Source organism: Panthera pardus, unplaced genomic scaffold (assembly GCF_024362965.1).
Source record: "Panthera pardus isolate Hobbes unplaced genomic scaffold, ASM2436296v1 HiC_scaffold_26, whole genome shotgun sequence".
Classification (NCBI taxonomy): domain Eukaryota; kingdom Metazoa; phylum Chordata; class Mammalia; order Carnivora; family Felidae; genus Panthera; species Panthera pardus.
In genome coordinates this window covers 27,483,163-27,489,162 of record NW_026526832.1, presented here as the reverse complement: position 1 = coordinate 27,489,162, position 6,000 = coordinate 27,483,163, and the positions used below count along the sequence as shown (strand labels likewise).

The 6,000-nt window shown below is 53.4% G+C and overlaps 1 protein-coding gene across 3 annotated transcripts in view; it reads left to right on the top strand.

Annotated features, from left to right (window-relative positions):
- The first annotated feature begins 297 nt into the window (after positions 1-297).
- The window catches only part of KCNS3 (potassium voltage-gated channel modifier subfamily S member 3), a 40,241-nt gene continuing 34,538 nt past the window's right edge, over positions 298-6,000 (top strand). Inside the window, exon 1 of one of the 3 annotated variants that reach the window (XM_019451316.2) lies at positions 298-474. The gene's annotated coding sequence lies outside the window, so the exon portion shown is untranslated. Of the gene's footprint in view, positions 479-1,102; positions 1,242-6,000 lie in introns of those variants that run through there. The other 2 variants (XM_019451324.2, XM_019451309.2) reach the window with 2 other exon arrangements.

The window sequence follows — 6,000 nt, the reverse complement described above, 5'->3', positions numbered from 1 at the left end:
TACATCCCCTTGCCCCTGTCCTCTCCCATGTGCCTGGTTCAGGGCCTGGAACTTCACTCTGTGTGGTCTTGCTAGGTGCTAGTCAGAGGCCAGTGGTCAGCAGGTGCTGGGTTGGGGGCGGCTGCTCCACTGCGTGATGTGGGGCGGGAACCCAGGAACACTGGGAGCCTACAGCTTGGAGCAGCTGGCTCTGAGGAATTATTGCAAGTCTGCACAACTTAAAAATCTGCAGTTTGGGGGCGGGCGGGGGAGCGCGGGGGTGGGTCCCCGAGCGTCCCATTTCTCCGCCGGGCGGTTCACTGAGTTCTTGCTCACTGCAGAGGGGCCCGCGACGCCTTCTGGACCGCACGCCGCCCTCGCTGAGGCCCGGGTTTGTTCCTCAACCTCGGCCGAAGGCATCTCCCTCTGACCCCTCTTCCATCCTTCGGGAAGGAGACTCGACTCGTCCCCCTTTCGCTCAGTGCATGTGACTTGGTAGGTAAGTCGAGGAACGGAGCGTGTGAAACAGTCTTGTTCTGCACCGTGCACGAGTCTTCGGGCAGCGGGGCGGCTGGTAAACAGGCAGGACCGGGGCCGTTTTTTTCTTCGCACTTTGTTTTAAAACAAGTTGGGGCCTCGGGACTTCCTAAGAGAATCCCGGCCAATGTACAGAGTGTCGCTTGGGTCGCGACTTCTGGAGAGGCAGTTGCCGGAGGCGCCGGGGCCGCGGAATGAGGTGGTCGGTCTCCCGCTGGGTCGCGGCTCCAGCCCGGAGGGCGCGCAGGTAGGAGGCACTGGGCGCGCTCCTGCTCCCACCCGGACAGGGCACGCGGCTCCGGGGGTGACTCTGCACTCGGGCCTGGGCGGGGGCGCGCGCTCCGCAAGGCCGCCTGTCTTTCCGTGCATCCGTGGGTCGCACGGCCTGAGTCCCGCAACCTGCAATAGCCGGCGTCTGAGCGCCGGGCCCTCCGCCTGGGGAGCGCGGGCGGAGGGCCCGAAGCCAGGCGGCTGCCGAAGCCCGACCAATGGGGCGGCGGCCGAGCGGCCGGCCCCGCCCCGTCCCGCCCCGCCCCGCCCTATTCGCGGCTCCCAGGCGCCTAGCTCCCGCCGGGCGGGACGGACCGACGGACTCAGGCGGGCCACCCCGCTCTCCTCGCCGCCGCCGCGGCGGGCGCGGGGCCGCGCGGCGAGGCCTGATTCCTGCAGCGCGGGCAGGCGGCGTCGCAAAGCGGAGCGAGCTCGAGGCGCCGGGACTCCTGCAGGTACCTGCTCCTGTCCCCTCCTCCGCGCGCACTCCGGCGACTTCCCCGTGCGACCCCGCAACTTTCCCCACCTTTTGCTGCCCCAGCAGCCCCGCGGGCCAGGTCACGGGGGCAAGACCGCGCAGGTCTAGGCCCGCAGGGACTTTGCATTCTGCTGGGCGCCTGTCTCGCGGCGCCCCTCATCCTCCGGTCCTCGGAGCCCGCCGTCGCTGGTAGTCCTAAAGATCCGCCTGTTGCTCGAGCTGCGGGTGGCGAGACTGGCTGGGCCCCTCTGAAGGCCTCGGGAGGGTATCTAGGATCCTCTTTGGGACGTGGGGTGGGTAGCTGCGGGGTAGAGGACGGACCGGAGGCGGGAGAGTCGGGGAGCGGAGGGGGGCGGGGGGGAAGGCGGCACTTTGCGTAGGGCATCCCTGGGGCGTTTCCTTAGCCGGGAAGCCTTTCCTTCTCTTCCTCGAGAGGAGGCGCTTTCCTGGCGAATGTAAGTGCTTCCCCGGCCGCCTGCTCCGCCTTCTTTCCTGGCAGTCCTCCCCTCCCCTTTGCCCTACAGCGGTGCAAGGCGCCCCGCGACAGTTGCAGGGAAGAGCGCACCCAGGGCCCTTGTCCTGGTGCGGCGCTGCGCCCACGGACTGCCGGGGCGCTCGGGGTGGGAGACGCTTGGGGCTTGCAGGGCCCATGTAGACTCGCCCGCCGACTCCTCGGTTTTGCAACGGTGGTGGGGGGTCGGGAACTTCCCTTTCCCGCGCTCCTCGGGGTAGCTGCCGGACCTCTACACGTGAATGGGCTGGTGAGCAAGCCAGACCTTCCGGCAGGAGCCGCGGCAAGCCGGGCTGGGAGCCTTTCGCATTGCAGGGCTCGGTCTCCCCGCCCGTCCCCCCCTCCCCCTGCCTTCCCCGCTCTGTCTCTCCCCATGTCTTTTGGGAAAGGAGCACCTTTTGCGTCCTTGCTGTCACACGCATTTCCACAAGGGAGACCGAGCCGGTAGTCTAACTCCGGCAGCCCGTGGCAGGGGTGGAGGACAGCGAAGAACCGCCTCCACCCACCTGAATAACCCGGGGGCTCTGGTTTGAGGCCAGAGCGTGAGCGGGTGGAGCGGGGTTGTGCCTAGTCTTCATAGAGAGCGGACTTGAAGTTCGTCCCGCTCCTGGATTTTGTATTTCATCTTACCCTTTGAAGAGTGGGGCAGGTGAGGAAAACCAGATCGGAAACCTTCCCCTCCCTTTTTCATGTATTTGCTTAAGTGATTTGCATAACTATTTGCATAGAACCGTGTGTGTTTCCCCCCTTTTTAGACTACTTGCAAATACCTTGCGCAGGTGAAGAGGAAGCAAGCATTTTCCTGAGCACCTGTCCCTTTGCTAAAGGGAGATGCCCTGGTGCTTCTCTTCCCCACATAGTTCAGGCTGAAAGAGGGCGGAGTTGATTTTGTGGTTGAATTTGGTGTAATATGTCGGTTTCCCTCCTTCCCTGGGTGGTAAATTCCGCGGGGGCATGGATTCATCACTTTGCCTTTACAACCAGCTCCCCCTGGGCTAGGCCCTGGGCTCTGCTCTGGGGGATGCGCAGCACGACATGAATCTCTGCTCTCAGTCTAGTTCTGTTCTTCCTTTTCTTTTTTCCACCAGATTCCTTCCTTCTCTTGATCTGATACTAAATTTGTGTTTTTCACAACTAGGGATTGTCAATATTGGGGTAGGGAGGAGAAGGTGGTCCTGAAGTGCTTAAGAACTCTGAATCCAAAGCAGGTGGTGAATATTCTAAGGAGATTTGTAGGATCTGTTTTAATTCCGGCTTGTGTCTGAGCCATTTTTACCTGGAAAACCAGCCTGAATAAGCCCATTCATCAGTGCGGCAAAGCCAAGCTTTTGCTGGTCAAGTGTATAAAAATAATTAGGGTAGGGGGTGGAGGCAGTCTTCGCTCTGTTTAGAAATATTAAAATATTAAAAATCCAATACTCTGACGCTTGGGTTTGCCAGCAAAGCACCAGCTAAGTATTTTTCCTTCTTCCTTATTGTTTTTTTAAAGAAAGATGGGGAAGAATGGGGACTCCAGACACCTCCTCTATCTTAAGTGAATTTCGCCCTTTGCTGTAATTCTTCCAGGACTCTGCGTCCCTCTCTTCTACCCGAGATCTCAATCTGCCCTGTGTCTGGCATTTGGGGTTGGAATGTGTGCAGCTTTGAGAGAGCAGGCACCACAGGGTTTCCTCCTCCTTTTTTTTTTTTTTTTTTTTTTTTTAATAGAGAACATTTATTGACTGCACACCATATGCCAGCTACTCTTCTCGGCACTTTTCCAGGCATTATCTCATTTAATCTTCAGAACAACCCCATTAGGGAGTGAGGCTTTCCTTCTTCATCACAGTGTTTCTGGGGAGCCAGCACTAGGTGGGAGCCCTCTAGGTATATTCTGAGTCCCATGGAAGATCAAAAGAGGAGGCTGGGCTTGGGGGTCCCACTAGCAGGCAGGGGCAGCTATCCAGGGTAGTTCCAGGCAGAGGGGAAGGTGGGTGTCTTTACTGCCCTTGCTCCTCAGGTTTCTGGAAGGTGGATTCTCCAGAGTGCCACTTGGGTGAAATACCCACAAGGATGTGCGGTCCAGCCCTGGTTTCAATCTCTTTATGGCTCCTGGACTTAAGTCACTTATCATCTCTTGACTCTCAGTCTTTTTAGCTACAAGGATCTAGATGTCTAATATTTGTTATTACCCTCTACTAGGCACTGTGCTAAAAGCTCTCTATGTATTGACTCATTTCATCCAGATGGCGACCTTTGGAGGTGGGGGTCTATTATTACCTATTTTAGTTTTTAAATATTTATTTATTTTTATTGCTGTATAGTTGATATACAATATTATATTAATTTCAGATATACAACATAGTGATTTCACAATGCCATACATCACACAATGCTCACCACGATAAGTGTAGCAATTATTACCCCATTTTAGATGAGAAAAAAAAAGAGAGAAATGAAATGACTTGTGCAAAATCACACAAGTAGGACTATGTGAAGCCGAGATTTTATCCCTGGCAGTCTGGGTGCAGAGCGACTGTGAAATTCTGCACTCCTCGTTCATCCCTGCAGCCCCAACACTGTGCCCTACGCCAACCAGATGTGACTCGCTGTTACCGAGTTACTTTTTGGCCTCTGTCTCATCCTTAGAAGGAACCTTGAGAACTGCATTAGAGAAATGTTCTTCTGGCTTTTGCCAAAAAAGTCTTCTTTCCAATGTAATTGGGAAAAAGGAAGACAGATCATAAAGATCATGGGCTAGGTAAACATTATGGCTATTTCCAGAAAAAGTGCTTCTTATCCATGAGAAATCCAGAAAAATCGTAGAACACTTTGTCCTCTGAGTCAAATCCGTCAAGAAAGCCAATAAGTAACCAACCTATGAGAATCTATTGTGTGGGTGCCGTGTGCCCAGTACTGCAGATACCAAGGGCAGGCAGAATAAAAGATGTGTGTTCTCTGAGCCTGAACACACAGTGGACCTGGAGGCTCAAGATTAACAAGCACGAGACAGGTCAATACAAGATGCTAAATATTTGCCTGATAAAAGTCACAAACTGTCACATTTGTATAGCCTCCTATAGTTTGCAGAAACTTTCGCAGGGTTATCTCATTTAAGTTCTAGTAACAGAGTGTGATAAGCAATGGACAGGTGGTGGTTTGGAAGCCCACGTTGCAGATGAAGAAAACAAGGCAAAGTGAGCCACTTGGAATTGGTCATAGCAAGGGGTCTTCTGACTCCAAAGACATCATCCGTCTGCCTCTCCAGTAAGGTCGTGGATGTGGAGGGTCCTTGGAGGTGGCTGATTGTGAATTTCATCCTGAAACTGGCTTTTGGGCACTGCTCTTGGCAGTCAGGAGGCACAGGGAAGGAGGAGAAAATATTTGTTGCTGTTGTTTTATTTTTGCATTCAGGAGCCTGGTATGGGAAACGTGGAGAGAAATCCCAATTACGAATTCAATAACAATGTTGAGAATGTGCAATCAAATGTAGAATCTGACTTAGAAGAATTTCCGTCCCTGCCTTCCTTTATCATTTTTCTTTCTCTTATCATTTCTTTGTGGGCAAGGGGGTCTTGCTCTCCTTGCAATCCTGCAGAGCCTTGCACCATGGTTTGCTTGGAGTAGGTACCCTTTAAAATTATCTTTAATTGCACACATGTTGAATGATAAGGGGCTAACATCTGCTTTTAGCTAATAATGTTACAGATTAGCAGTTAATGTTGATAGCAGCTGGCTTCAGTGTGCTTGAGGAGGTCCCTGGTGAATGAAAGCCTCTTGCTCATCATCCTGAGCAGATCATCTGAGCTCAGCTGACCTTCTAGCAGATGCTTATCAATGTTGACTTAACAATGAACTTATGTAATCATATGTATCCTCTTTACATATAAAAATATGTATAAGCCTTCATTCCACAAGGATTGGAGTACTTACCCAGTGTTATGCACTGTTAGGTGCTAGTATGCTGTGGTAAAAAAAAAAAAAAAACAGACATGTAGGGGTGGGAGGTGGATGGGGAGACAGATATTAAACAAAGAAATACAGACATTTAGGGGCGCCTAGGTGGCTCAGTCAGTTAAGCGTCCGGCTTCAGCTCAGGTCATGATCTCGCGGTCTGTGGGTTCGAGCCCCGCGTCGGGCTCTGTGCAGACAGCTCAGAGCCTGGAGCCTGCTTCGGATTCTGTGTCTCCCTCTCTTTTTGCCTCTCCTGCTCATGCTCTCACTCTCTTTCTCTCTCAAAAAAAAA